The 16,064-nt window shown below is 40.0% G+C and overlaps 1 protein-coding gene across 7 annotated transcripts in view; it reads right to left on the reverse strand.

Moving 5' to 3' along the window:
- The window catches only part of NINL (ninein like), a 193,973-nt gene that overhangs the window by 22,787 nt on the left and 155,122 nt on the right, over positions 1-16,064 (reverse strand). The window lies entirely within an intron of this gene.

The raw sequence follows: 16,064 nt of genomic DNA on the forward strand, positions 1-16,064 counted from the left end.
CTAAGAGCCATAAAAATATCTACGAATAAACCTAACGAAAGATGTAAAAGATCTATATGCTGAAAACTATAGAAAACTTATGAAGTAAACTGAAGAATACACAAAAACATGGAAAAACAATGGAAGAATAAATATTGTTAAAATGTCAATACTACCCAAAGCAATCTACACATTCAAAGCAAAACCAATCAAAATTGCACCAGCATTCTTCTTAAAGCTAGAACAAACAATCCTAAAATTTGTATGGAACCACAAAAGACCCCAAATAGCCAAAGTAATGTTGAAAAAGAAAACCAAAGCAGGAGGCATCACAATCCCGGATATCAAGCTGTATTACAAAGCTGTAATCATCAAGACAGTATGGTATTGGCACAAAAACAGACACACAGGCCAATGGAATAGAATAGAGAACCCAGAACTGGACCCACAAACATATGGTCAACTAATCTTTGACAAAGCAGGAAAGAGTATCCAATGGAAAAAAGACAGTCTCTTTACCAAATGGTGCTGGGAGAACTGGACAGACTCATGCAGAAGAATGAAACTGGACCATTTTCTTACACCATACACAAAAATAAACTCAAAATGGATGAAAGACCTAAATGTGAAACATTTAACCATCAAAACTCCAGAGGAGAAAAGAGGCAACAACTTCTCGACCTCAGCCGCAGCAGTTTCTTGCTCAACACATCTCCAAAGGCAAGGGAAATAAAAGCAACAATGAACTATTGGGACCTCATGAAGATAAAAAGCTTCTGCACTGCAAAGGAAACAACCAACAAAACTAAAAGACAACTGATGGATTGGGAGAAGATATTTGCAAATGACATATCAGATAAAGGGTTAGTATCCAAAATCTATAAAGAACTTACCAAACTGAATACCCAAAAAACAAATAATCCAGTGAAGAAATGGGCAGAAGACATGAATAGACACTCTTCCAAAGAAGTCATCCAGATGGCCAACAGACACATGAAAAGATGTTCAACATGACTCATCATCAGGGAAATAAAATCAAAACCACATTGAGATACCACCTCACACTGGTCAGAGTGGCTAAAATTAACTCAGGAAACAAGAGAGGTTGGTGAGGATGTGGAGAAACAGGAACCCTCTTGCACTGTTGTTAGGAATGCAAACTGGTGCAGACGCTCCGGAAAACAGTGTGGAGGTTCCTCAAAAAATTAAAAATAGAGGGGCACCTGGGTGGTTCAGTCAGTTGAGCATCTGATTTCAGCTGAGGTCATGATCTCATGCCCTGTGAGTTCGAGTACTGCGTCAGGCTCTGTGATGACAGCTCAGAGCCTGCAGCCTGCTTCGGTTTCTGTGTCTCCATCTCTCTCTGCCCCTTCCCCACTTGTTTTCATTCTCTTTCTCTCTCTCTCTCTCCCCCACCCCAAAAGTAAATAAACGTCAAAAAATGGTTTTTTTTAATTTAAAAATAGTATTACCCTAGGACCCAGTAATAGCACTACTAGGAATTTATCCAAATGATACAGGAGTGCTGATTCATAGGAACACATGTACTCCAATATTTACAGCAGCGCTGTCAACAATAGCCAAATTATGGAAACAGCCCAAATGCCATCAACTGATGGATGGATAAAGAAGATGTGGTTTATATATACACAATGGAACACTACTTGGCAATGAGAAAGAATGAAATCCTGCCATTTGTAACAACATGGATGGAACTGGAGGGTATTATGCTAAGTAAAATAAGTCAGAGAAAGACAGATATCATGTTTCACTCATATGTGGAACTTGACAAACTTACCAGAAGACCATGGGGGAAGGGAAGGGGAAAAATAGTTTCAAACAGAGAGGGAGGCAAGCCATAAGAGACTCCTAAATACAGAGAACAAACTGAGGGTTGACGGGGGGAGGGGGAATGGGTGAAGGGCATTGAGGAGGGCACTTGCTGGCATGAGCACTGGGTGTTGTATGTAAGTGATGAATCATCGGAATCTACCCCCAAAACCAAGAGCACACTGTATACACTGTATGTTAGCTAACTTGAGAATAAATTATGTTTAAAATAAATAAATAAATAAATAAATAAATAAATAAATAAATAAATAAAATCAGTCAACCACTCAATCAATAACAATAAAAAAAACAGAAACATAATACTAGCTCCAGTCTCTGGCCTGACAGGTAAAGAGCTCTATCTCCCCAATAAGAAAATGGCTGAGCAAATTGAAATCAATAACTCCTCTTAGAATCCATCAGAGAATTGCAGTCATAGGGCAAACCAATGCCCTAATAACTGGAGAGACAGTCTAAGTGCTCACAGCTTACCAGGAACAGAGGCTGGAGCCTGAAACAGGAAGGGAAAGGGGACCCATAAGGATGAACACTGGAGGCCACGCCTAGCTGGCGTGAGAGTTAAAAAGTCATGGTCTCAGGGGAGCCCTAAACTTTCCTGAGACATACCAGGGTCTTGCCCTCAACAACAGAGAAAATCCCCTCAGGCTTCTAGCAAGTGGGAACAGAGTAATGGCGATGGACTGAACTGTGTGTTCCCTCCAAATTCGTGTGTCAAGGCTCCTAAGCCCCCAATGTGACTATATTTGGAGTTAAGACTTTCAGGAGGTAATTAAGGTTAAATAAACTCATATGGGTGGGGTCCTAATCTGACAAGACTGTGACCTTTTAAGAAGAAGTAGAGCCCTGTGTCTCTCCCTCTTAGTGCCCATGCGGAAGAAAGGCCATGTGAGGACACAGTGAGAAGGCAGCTGTCTGTAAGCCAGGAATTAGGGCTCTCACCAGCAACCAAATCAGTCGGGACTTGTCCTGGACTTCTGGCCTCCAGAACTATGAGACAATAAATTATTGTCGTTTAAGTGCTCCAGCCTATGGCATTTTGTTACAGCAGCTGAAGACACTAACACAGTGGCCATTCTGAGGGATACTTGGAGCGTTCTGTTCCCCTCCTGCCCAAGAGAAACTACTTTATCAGAGCTTAACCAACCCCAGCCCATCCAGCCTTTCTGTCTCAGCACACACCACCTCTCAGAGTGGCTAAAGTAATAGTGCCAACACCTAATGCTGGCAAGGATGTGAAGAAAATAGATCGCTGGGTGAGAATGTAAACTGTTAAAGCCACTCTGGATAACAGTTGGGCCTTTTCATACAGAACTAAACATGTAACTACCATTTGCACTTTTGGTGAAATGAAAACTTATGTTCATAAAAAAAACCTACATAGGAATGTTCAGAGCAGCTTTATTTGTGATAGGCCAAAACTGGAATCATCCCAGCTATCCTTTAAAAGGGGAGTGATACAATGGAGTACTACGTGGCAATGAGAAAGAATGAAATATGGCCTTTTGTAGCAACATGGATGGAACCGGAGAGTGTTATGCTAAGTGAAATAAGCCATACAGAGAAAGACAGATACCATATGTTTTCACTCTTATGTGGATCCTGAGAAACTTAACAGAAACCCATGGGGGAGGGGAAGGGGAAAAAAACAAAAAAGGAGGTTAGAGTGGGAGAGAGCCAAAGCAGAAGAGACTCTTAAAAACTGAGAACAAACTGAGGGTTGATGGGGGGTGGGAGGGAGGGGAGGGTGGGTGATGGGTATTGAGGAGGGCACCTTTTGGGATGAGCACTGGGTGTTGTATGGAAACCAATTTGACAAAAAACTTCATATATTGAAAAAAATAAAAAAAATAAAAAATATAAAAGGGGAGTGATAAAAGGCGGCTGGGTGGCTCAGTCAGTTGAACATCTGACTCTGGCTCAGGTCATGATCTCACAGTTTCTGAGTTCGAGCCCCACATCAGGTTCTGTGCTGACAGCTCGGAGCCTGGAGCCTGCTTCAGATTCTGTGTGTCCGTCTCTCTCTGCCCCTCCCCTGCTTCCGCTCTGTCTCCCTCTCTCTCAAAAATAAATAAACATTAAAAAAAAAAAAAGATTCAAAGGTGAGTGTTGGGGTGCCTGGGTGGCTTAGTCAGTTAAGCATCAGACTTTGGCTCAGGTCACGATCTCATGGTTAATGAGTTCAAGCCCTGTGTCAGGCTCTGTGCTGACAGCTCAGAGCCTGGAGCCTGATTTAGATTCTGTGTCTCCTTCTCTCTCTGCCCCTCCCCAACTTGCACTCTGTCTCTCTCTCTCAAAAATGAACAAACACTGGGGAGAAGAGGGTAGCGTAGGAGGGTGCTGGGCTCACCGTGCCCTGCTGATCACCTAGATTCCACCCACATCTGCCTAATTTACCCTGATAACCACCAGAAGACTAGCAGAACAGGCTCTCCAGGGCCAAGCATAGACGAGAAACTCACGGAAGAGGATAGGAAGGGCGGAGAGGCAGTGCGCACTACATGGACTGGCAGGAGGGAGCCAGGGCGGTGGAGAGGCAGCCAGCCCACCCAGCAAGGCAGAGCCCCCAACTGGCTTGCAAAAGCGGAGGGGCCAGATGGAGTGTGTTCTGACAGCCAATGGGACTTAACATCTGGAATGTTATAAGTCAAAAGCTCTGCTCAGAGAGTGGGAGGGAGAGTTGTTGAGCCCCGGAGGACAGAGCTCAGCTTGGCAGGAAACAAAGGTGCTGGGAAGCGCCGTCTCCCTGCCCATCCCCCAGCCAAAATCCCAAAGGGTACCAGTTTCCGTCATGGAACTTGCCTGCACTGCACAAACACCCAACACTGTGCTTCTGTGGATCCATCCCTCCAATGGGTCTGCCTCCCTCCTGGTGCTGCAGGGCCCCTCCTGAAGCGGACCACTGAAGGCAAAGTGAGGAGAGTCTGCCCCTCCCACCCCTGTGCACCTTGCAGATCCGACCTGGCTAATATGCCAGATCCCATAGAAGCAGTACCACAAGACTGGCAGTGTGCAAGTAGCCCAGACAGAGGCCACACCACTCCACAGTGAGTCCTGCCCCTGGGAGAGGGGAAGATAAGGTACACACCAGTCTGACTGTGGCCCCAGAGTTGGGCTGGGGGCAGACATCAGGTCTGACTGCGCCCGTCCACCAACACAAGTTACTCCAGAGAGCACAGAGGAGGAGCCCTGCAGTTCCCCGCCACTCCGGGGACTATCCAAAATGACGAAACGGAGGAATTCTCCTCAAAGGAAACTCCAGGAAGTAGCAACAGCTAACAAACTGATCAAAAACGATTTAAGCAATATAGCAGAAAATGAATTTAAATTAAGATTCATAAAATTAATTGCTGGGCTTGAAAAAAGTGTAGAGGACAGCAGAGAATCTATTACTACAGAGATCAAGGGACTAGGACACAGTCAGCAGGAGCTAAAAAATGCTATAAATGAGCTGCAAAATAAAATGGAGGTGACCACAGCTTGGATTGAAGTGGCAGAGGAGAGAATAGGTGAATTAGAAGATAAAATTATGGAAAAAGAAGAAGCTGAGAAAAAGAGAGATAAAAAAATCCAGGAGTATGAGGGGAAAATTAGAGAACTAAGTGACATAATTAAACGAAATAATGTACGCATAGTTGGGATTCCAGAGGAGGAAGAGAGAGGGAAAGGTGCTGAAGGTGTACTTGAAGAAATCATAGTGAGAACTTCCCTGAACTGGGGAAGGAAAAAGGCATTGAAATCCAAGAGGCACAGAGAACTCCTTTTAGACGTAACTTGAATCGATCTTCTGCATGATATATCATAGTGAAACTGGCAAAATACAAGGATAAAGAGAGAATTCTGAAAGCACCTAGGAATAAACATGCCCTAACATATAAAAGGAGACCAATAAGACTCATGACGGATCTGTCTACCGAAACTTGGCAGGCCAGAAAGGAATGGCAGGAAGTCTTCAATGTGATGAACAGAAAAAATATGCAGCTGAGAATCCTTTATCCAGCAAGTCTGTCATTTAGAATAGAAGGAGAGATAAAGGTCTTCCCAAACAAACAAAAACTGAAGTAACTCATAACCCCTAAACCAGCCCTACAGGAGATCCTAAGGGGGATTGTGTGAGTGAAATGTTGCAAGGACCACAAAGTACCAGAGACATCACTACAAGCATGAAACTTACAGACATCACAATGACTCTAAACCCATATCTTTCTATAATAACACCAAATGTAAATGGACTAAATGCACTAACCAAAAGACATAGGGTATCAGAATGGAAAAAAAAAAACAAGATCCATCTATTTTCTGTCTACAAGAGACTCATTTTAGACCTGAGGACACCTTCAGATTGAAAGTGAGGGGATGGAGAACTATCTATCATGCTACTGGAAGTCAAAAAACAGCTGGAGTAGCCATACTTATATCAGACACACTAGATTTCAAATTAAAGGCTGTAACAAGAGATGAAGAAGGGCATTATATAATAATTACAGGGTCTATCCATCAGGAAGAGCTAACAATTATAAATGTCTATGCACCAAATATGGGAGCCCCCAAATATATAAAACAATTACTTACAAACATAAACAACCTTAGAGATAAGAATGTGGTAATTGCAGGGGACTTTAATACTCCACTTACAACATTGGATGGATCATCTAGACACAGGATCAATAAAGAAACAAAGACCCTGAATGATACACTGGATCAGATGGACTTGATAGACATATTTAGAACTCTGCATCCCAAAGCAACAGAATATACTTTCTTCTCAAGTTCACATGGAACCTTCTCCAAGATAGATCACATACTGGGTCACAAAACAGCCCTTCATAAGTATACAAGAATTGAGATCATACCATGCATACTTTCAGACCACAATGCTATGAAGCTTGAAATCAACCACAAGAAAAAGTCTGGAAAACCTCCAAAAGCATGGAGCTTAAAGAACACCCTACTAAAGAATGAATGGGTCAACCAGGCAATTAGAGAAGAAATTAAAAAATATATGGAAACAAATGAAAAGGAAAATACAACAATCCAAACGCTTTGGGATGCAGCAAAGGCAGTCCTGAGAGGAAAATACATTGCAATCCAGGCCTATCTCAAGAAACAAGAAAAATCCCAAATACAAAATCTAACAGCACACCTAAAGGAAATAGAAGCAGAACAGCAAAGACACCCCAAATCCAACAGAAGAAGAGAAATAATAAAGATCAGAGCAGAAATAAACAATATATATCTAAAAAACTGTAGAGCAGATCAATGAAACCAAGAGTTGGTTTTTTGAAAAAATAAACAGAATTGATAAATCTCTAGCCAGGCTTCTCAAAAAGAAAAGGGAGATGACCCAAATAGATAAAATCATGAATGAAAATGGAATTATTACAACCAATCCCTCAGAGATATAAGCAATTATCAGGGAATACTATGAAAAATTATATGCCAACAAACTGGACAACCTGGAAGAAATGGACAAATTCCTAAACACCCACACGCTTCCAAAACTCAATCAGGAGGAGATAGAAAGCTTGAACAGACCCATAACCAGCGAAGAAATGGAATCAGTCATCAAAAATCTCCCAACAAATAAGAGTCCAGGACCAGATGGCTTCCCAGGGGAATTCTACCAGACATTTAAAGCAGAGATAATACCTATCCTTCTCAAGCTATTCCAAAAAATAGAAAGGGAAGAAAAACTTCCAGACTCGTTCTATGAAGCCAGCATTACTTTGATTCCTACACCAGACAGAGACCCAGTAAAAAAAGAGAACTACAGGCCAATATCCCTGCTGAATATGGATGCAAAAATTCTCAATAAGATACTAGCAAATTGAATTCAACAGCATATAAAAAGAATTATTCACCATGATCAAGTGGGATTCATTCCTGGGCTGCAGGACTGGTTCAACATTTGCAAATCAATCAATGTGATACATCACATTAATAAAAGAAAAGAACCATATGATCCTGTCAATCGATGCAGAAAAAGCATTTGACAAAATTCAGCATTCTTTCTTAATAAAAACCCTCGAGAAAGTCGGGATAGAAGGAACATACTTAAACATCATAAAAGCCATTTATGAAAAGCCCACAGCTAACATCATCCTCAATGGGGAAAAACTGAGAGCTTTTTCCCTGAGATCAGGAACACGACAGGGATGTCCACTCTCACCGCTGTTGTTTAACACAGTGTTGGAAGTTCTAGCATTAGCAATCAGACAACAAAAGGAAATCAAAGACATCAAAATTGGCAAAGATGAAGTCAAGCTTTCACTTTTTGCAGATGACATGATATTATACGTGGAAAATCCGACAGACTCCACCAAAAGTCTCCTAGAACTGATACATGAATTTAGCAAAGTTGCAGGATACAAAATCAATGTACAGAAATCAGTTGCATTCTTATACACTAATAATGAAGTAACAGAAAGACAAATAAAGAAACTAATCCCATTCAGAACTGCACCAAGTATCATAACATACTTAGGAATAAACCTAACGAAAGATGTAAAAGATCTGTATGCTGAAAACTACAGAAAGCTTATGAAGGAAATTCAAGAAGATATAAAGAAATGGAAAAACATTCTGTGCTCATGGATTGGAAGAATAAATATTGTTAAAATGTCAATACTACCCAAAGCTATCTACACATTCAATGCAATCCCAATCAAAATTGCACCAGCATTCTTCTTGAAACTAGAACAAGCAATCCTAAAATCTGCATGGAACCACAAAAGGCCCCAAATAGCCAAAGTAATTTTGAAGAAGAAGACCAAAGCAGGAGGCATCACAATCCCAGACTTTAGCCTCTACTGCAAAGCTGTAATCATCAAGACAGCATGGTATTGGCACAAAAAAGACACATAGACCAAAGGAATAGAATAGAAACCCCAGAACTAGACCCACAAAAGCATGGCCAAATAATCTTTGACAAAGCAGGAAAGAATATCAAATGGAAAATAGTCTCTTTAACAAATGGTGCTGGGAGAACTGGACAGCAACATGCAGAAGGATGAAACTAGACCACTTTCTTACACCATTCACAAAGACAAACTCAAAATGAATAAAGGACTTGAATGTGAGACAGGAAACCATCAAAACTCTAGAGGAGAAAGCAGGAAAAGACCTCTCTGACCTCAGCCGCAGCAATTTCTTACTTGACACATTCCCAAAGGCAAGGGAATTAAAAGCAAAAATGAACTATTGGGACCTCATGAAGATAAAAAAATTCTGCACTGCAAAGGAAACAATCAACAAAACTAAAAGGCAAGCAACAGAATGGGAAAAGATATTTGCAAATGACATATAGGACAAAGGGCTAGTATCCAAAATCTATAAAGAGCTCACCAAACTCCACACCCGAAAAACAAATAATCCAATGAAAAAATGGGCAGAAAACATGAATAGACACTTCTCTAAAGAAGACATCCAGATGGCCAACAGGCACAGGAAAAGATGCTCAACGTCGCTCCTCATCAGGGAAATACAAATCAAAACCACACACAGATATCACCTCATGCCAGTGAAGAGAGGCTAAAATAAACAAAAGAGGAGACTATAAATGCTGGAGAGGATGTAGAGAAACGGGAACCCTCTTGCACTGTTGGTGGGAATGCAAACAGGTGCAGCCGCTCTGGAAAACAGTGTGGAGGTTCCTCAGAAAATTAAAAATAGACTTACCTTATGACCCAGCAGTAGTACTGCTAGGAATTTACCCAAGGGATACAGGAGTACTGATGCATAGGGGCACTTGTACCCCAATGTTTATAGCAGCACTCTCAACAATAGCCAAATTATGGAAAGAGCCTAAATGTCCATCAACTGATGAATAAAGAAATTGTGGTTTATATACACAATGGAATACTACGTGGCAATGAGAAAGAATGAAATCTGGCCTTTTGTAGCAACATGGATGGAACTGGAGAGTGTTATGCTAAGTGAAATAAGTCATACAGAGAAGGACATATTCCATATGTTTTTACTCCTATGTGGATCCTGAGAAACTTAACAGAAGACCATGGGGGATGGGAAGAAAAAAAATGGTTAGAGAGGGAGGGAGCCAAAACATAAGAGACTCCTAAAAACTGAGAACAAACTGAGGGTTTATGGGGGGGTGGGTGATGGGCTTGAGGAGGGCACCTGTTAAATGAGCACTGGGTGTTGTATGGAAACCAATTTGATAATAAATTTCATAATAGAAAAAAAAGTGAATAAACATTAAAAAAAATAAAAAAAGAAAACGTGAGTGTTAAATTGTGGTATATCAACCCAATGGACTAATATTCAGCAATAAAAAGAAGCGAACTACTGTACAGGCAACACTTCCCTGAATCTCCAGGGAGGTATGATGTGCAAGAAAAGTCATTCCCAAAGGTTACATTCTGTGTGATTCTTTTTAAACAACATTTTGAAATGATAGTTTTAGAAATCAAGGACTGATGAGTGATTGTAGGGGTTAGAGGCTGGAGGAAGGAAGGAAGTAGGTATGGTTATAAAAGAGCAACATGAAGGATCCTTCAGGAGTTGAAACTGTTTAGTATCTTGACTGTGGTGGTGGATACATGAATGCACAGAGGCAATAAAATCAAATGGAACTCAATACACACACCTCCCCCCCACACAGACATACACCCCCCCCACAGACATACACATACACACATGCATGCATACACATACACACATACACCACACATATACACATACATACACCAATACACACATACGTACACAGTGACACACACACACACACACACTCACATGAGTACACAAGTAAAACTGGGGAAATGTGAATAACACCCATGTATTGCATCAACATCAATAGATTGTTTAAAATATTTGTTATAGGCTAATTCCTGTCCACCCAAAATTATATGTTGAAGTTCATACTCTCAATACCTCAGAATGTGACTTTATTTAGAGACAGGGTCTTTAAAGAGGTGATTAAGGGAAAAAGAGGTGCTATGAGCGTGCTCTAATCTGATAGTGTCCTATTAAGAAGAGATTAGGATACCAACATGTAAGAGGGAAGACCACATGAGGACACAGGAAGAAGACAGCCATCTACAAGAGAGGCTTCAGGGGCGCCTGGGTGGCTCAGTCGGTTAAGCGTCCGACTTCAGCTCAGGTCATGATCTCGCAGTTCGTGAGTTCAAGCCCTGTGTTGGGCTCTGTGCTGACAGCTCAGAGCCTGGAGCCTGTTTCAGATTCTTGTCTCCCTCTCTCTCTGACCCTCCCCCGTTCATGCTCTGTCTCTCTCTGTCTCAAAAATAAATAAACGTTAAAAAAAATTTTACAAGAGAGGCTTCATGAAATTAACCCACCAACCCCTTGATCTTGGACCTCTAACCTTGAGAATTGTAAGGAAATATATTTCTGTTGTGTAAGCCACTCAGTCTGCGGTATTTTGTTATGGCAGCCTTAGCAGACTAATATATATATTATACTATAGTTTTGTAAAATGTTACCAGTGGAAGATTCAAAACCTTTGGGATGCAGCAAAAGCAGTCATAAAAGGGAAGTTTATAGGAATACAGGTCTACCTCAAGAAGCAAGAAAAATCTCAAATAAACAACCTACCCTTATACCTAAAGGAGCGAGAAAAAGAAAAACAAAAAAAACCCAAAACCAGTAGAAGGAAGGAAATAATAAAGATTAGAACAGATACAAATTATATAGAAACTAAAAACCAAAACAAAACAAAAAGCAGAACTGATCAATGAAACCAGGAGGTAGTTCTTTGAAAAGTTAATAAAATTAATAATCCTCCAGCTAGACCAATCAAAAATAAAAGAGAAAGGACCCAAATATATAAAATCACAAATGGGAGAGAAGAAATAACCAACACCACAGAAATACAAACTATGAAAAATTATATGCCAACAAACTAGACAACCTGGAAGAAATGGATAAATTCCTAGAAACATATAGCCTACTAAAACTGAAAAAAGAAAAAATTTAAACAGACCAATAACCAGCAAAGAAATTGAATCAGTAATCAAAAATCTCCCAACAAAACTCTAGGATCAGATGGCTTCACAGGCAAATTCTACCAAATATTTTTTTAAAATTTATTTCTTTATTTTGAGAGAGAGGGAGAGGGAAAGGAAGAGGGAGAGGGAGAGAGAGAGGGAGAGAGAGAGGGAGAGAGAGAGGGAGAGAGAGAAAGTGAGCACATGAGCAGGGGAGAGGCAGAGAGAGAGGGAGACAGAGAGAATCCCAAACAGGTTCTGCTGTCAGTGCAGAGCCTGATACGGAGCTTGAACTCAGGAACTGCAACGTCATGACCTGAGCCAAAACCAAGAGTCAGACACTTAACCCACTGGCCACCCAGGTGCCCCAATTCTACCAAACATTTAAACAACAGTTAATACCTATTCTTCTCAAACTATTCAAAAAATTGGAAAAGGGAGGAAAACTACCAAATTCATTCTATCATTACCCTGATACCAAAACCAAAGACTCCACTAAAAAAGAGAACTACAGGCCTGTTTCTCTGATGAACATGACTGTAAAAATTCTCAATAAAATACTAGCAAAACAAATCCAACAATACATTAAAAGAATAATTCACCATGATCAAGTGGGATTTATTCCTGGGTTGCAGGCCTGGTTCAATATTTGCAAATCAATCAATGTGGCACATTGCATTAATAAAAGAAAAGGTAAGAACCATATGATCATTTCAATAGATGAGGAAAAAGCATTTGATAAAGTACAACACCCATTCATGATAAAAACTCTCAACACAGTAGGTTTAGAGGAAACATACCTCAACATGATAAAGGTCATATATGCAAAATCCAGAGCTAGAATCATCCTCAATGGCATTTGAAAACTGAGAACTTTTCCTCTCTGATCAGGAGCAAGACAGGAATGTCCACTCTCACCACTTTTATTCAACATGGTACTAGAAGTCCTAGCCATAGAAATCAGACAACAAAAAGAAATAAAAAGTGTCAAAATTGGCAAGGAAGAGGTGAAACTTTCATCATCTGCAGATGATATGATACTATATAGAGAAAACCCAAAAGACTCCACAAAAAAAACTGCTAGAACTGATAAAAGAATTCAGTAAAGTTGCAGGATGCAAAATCAATGCACAGAAATCTGCTGCATTTTAGACATAATGAAGGAGCAGAAAGAGAAATTAAGGAATCAGTCCCATTTATTATTACACAAAGACAATAAGATACCTAGGAATAAACCTAACCAAAGAGCTGAAAGACTATAAAACACTGATGAAAGAAACTGAAAATGACACAAAAACGTGGAAAGACTTCCATGTGCATGGGTAAGAAGGACAAATATTGCTAAAATATGTATCTATACATTATATCTATGCTACCAGATATATCTATATATATTTATAGTATATATAGTATATATCTATACTACCAAAAGCAATCTACACATTTAATAGAATCCCTTTCCAAATACCAACAGCATTTTTCACAGAACTAGAACAAGAAACCCTACAATTTGTATGGAACCACAAAAGGCACCAGATAGCCAAAGCAATCCTGAAAAAGAAAAGCAAAGCTGGAGACATCACAATTCTGGACTTCAAGCTATATTACAAAGCTGTAGTAATCAAAACAGTATGGAACTGTCACAAAAATAGACACAATCATCAATAGAATAGAATAGAAAACCCAGAAATGAACCCACAACTGTATGGTCATTTAATCTTTGACAAAGCAGGGAAGAATATCCATTGGGAAAGAGACAGTCTCTTCAACAAATGGTGCTAGGAAAACTGGACAGAGACATGCAGAAGAATGAAACTGGACTACTTTCTTTCACCATGCACCAAATTATACTTAAAATGGATTAAAGACCTAAATGTGAGACCTGAAACCAGAAAGATCCTAGAAGAGAGCATAGGCAGTAATGTCTCTGAGATCAGCCATAGCAACTTCTTTCTACATATGCCTCCTGAGGCAAGGGACACAAAAGCAAAAATAAACTATCAGGACTTCATCAAAATAAAAAGCTTCTATAGAATGAAGGAAACAATCAACAAAACTAAAAGGCAGCCTATGGAATGGGAGAAGATATTTGCAAATGACATATCTGATAAAAGGTTAATATCCAAAATATATAAAGAACTTATCAAACTCAACACCCAAAAAACAATCCAATTTAAAAATGGGAAGAACACACGAATAGACATTTTTCCAAAGAAGACATTCAGATGGTCAACAGACACAGGAAAAGATGATTAACATCACTCATTACCAGAGAAATACAAATCGAAGCTACAATGATATATCACCTCACACCTGTCAGAATGCCTAAAATCAACAATACAAGAAACAACAGGCACTGGCGAGGATGTGGAGAAAGGGGAACACTCTTGTACTGTTGGTGGGAATGCAAACTGGTGCAGCCACTCTGGAAAACAGCATGGAGGTTCCTCAAAAAGTTAGAAATAGAACTCCCCTATAATCCAGCAGCCACGCTACTAGGTATTTATCCACAGAATACTAATTCAACAGTATATATACTAAAAATACTATTTCAATGACATATATACACTCCAATGTTTATGGGAGCATTATCTACAATAGCCACATTATGGAAATAGCTCAAGTGTCCACTGACTGATGAGTGGATAAAAAAGATGTGGAGTGTATGTTTGTAAGTATACACACACACACACACACGCACACGCACACGCACACGCACACACACACACACACACACACACACACACACTGGAATATTATTCAGCCATAAAAAAAGAATAAAATCTTTCCATTTGCAATGACACAACAGAACTAGAGAGTATAATGCTAAGTGAAATAAATCACAGAAAGACAAATACCATATGGTTTCACTCATATGTGGAATTTAAGAAACAAACCAAAGGAGGGGCACCTGGGTGGCTCAGTTGGTTAATCGTCCGACTTTGGCTCAGGTCATGATCTCACAGTTTGTGGGTTCAAGCCCCGTGTTGGGCTCCAGCCCATAGCCTGGAGCCTGCTTTGGATTCTGTATCTCCCTCTCTCTCTGACCCTTCCCTGCTCGCACTCTGTCTCTCTCAAAAATAAGTAAAATGTTAAAAAAAAATTTAAGTAACAAAACAAAGGAGCATAGAGAAAAAAAGAGAGAAGCAAACTAAGAAACAGACTCTTAACTATAGAGAACTGATGGCTACCAGAATGGAGGTGGGTGGGGGGATGGGTGAAATAAGTGATGGGGACTAATGAGTGCCCTTATCATGATGAGCACTAAGTGTTGTATGTAAGTGATGAATCACTATATTGTACACCTGAAACTAATATTACACTGTATGTTAACTAAGTGAAATTTAAATAAATGTTACCGTTGGGGGAAACTGGTCAAAGTGTTTAAAGGATTTCTCTATATTTCTTATAACTACATGAGTCTATAATCTTTAATAACAATACCAATTTAAAAAAGAATAAAGAAAAACAAGAATGACACATCCCAGCTTGTGTGCTTCCTCCTTAATAATCCACCCAAAAACCACTAAAGGAGACCAAATATGAAAGCATCCGTGTAAGGGGGCAGAGAGAGGACTAGTGTGGGGTCAGTGCTGAAACAAAATGGGAAGGGCATTTATGCATGGGATAAAGGAGGCTAATCAAAAGTAAGTAGATCTTCTGAGGATAGAAACCAGGATTCTCACTGTTGGAGATATGAGTTACAAATATAGAAAGGGAGAAACTAGGATCATCCCTAAGATATTAGGTGGGAACTGCATATATGGGTTTGAATTCATGATTTTCAATAGAGAGACAGATATAAATAAATATTCATGAAACTACATGCACATTCACTGATGAAACTCTAAGTACATACACACTCCATAACTATCCACTAACTATGCCTGGAAGTAGTGACACCCCAGGAGCAGTGGGCACTCCTAGTGCCCAGGTCTTGGTCTCCAAACACTATTCTACACTAACAGTCACCAGAAGCTACTTGGGGGAGTAGCTGATTATAGGGCTCAGGCAGGGGAAGTATTAGATGAACTTGGAATATCTGGGGGTACCAGAAAGTAAAGAAGTGCTCAAAAAATGATCAGCGTTCATCTTGAGGACCAGAAACCACTGAGAAGGGGCTCTCATTGGCCAAATCTGAGACAATTTGAGCACGAAAATAAATACTGATAGTAATGTATTATAACCCATTGAGAAAAAGTAGGAACCTAGGATAGTAATAGGATAATGTAATGAATAAATAAGTGAAAAGAAAGCTCTTCCTTACACATT

Source organism: Panthera pardus, unplaced genomic scaffold (genome assembly GCF_024362965.1).
Source record: "Panthera pardus isolate Hobbes unplaced genomic scaffold, ASM2436296v1 HiC_scaffold_25, whole genome shotgun sequence".
Lineage (NCBI taxonomy): Eukaryota > Metazoa > Chordata > Mammalia > Carnivora > Felidae > Panthera > Panthera pardus.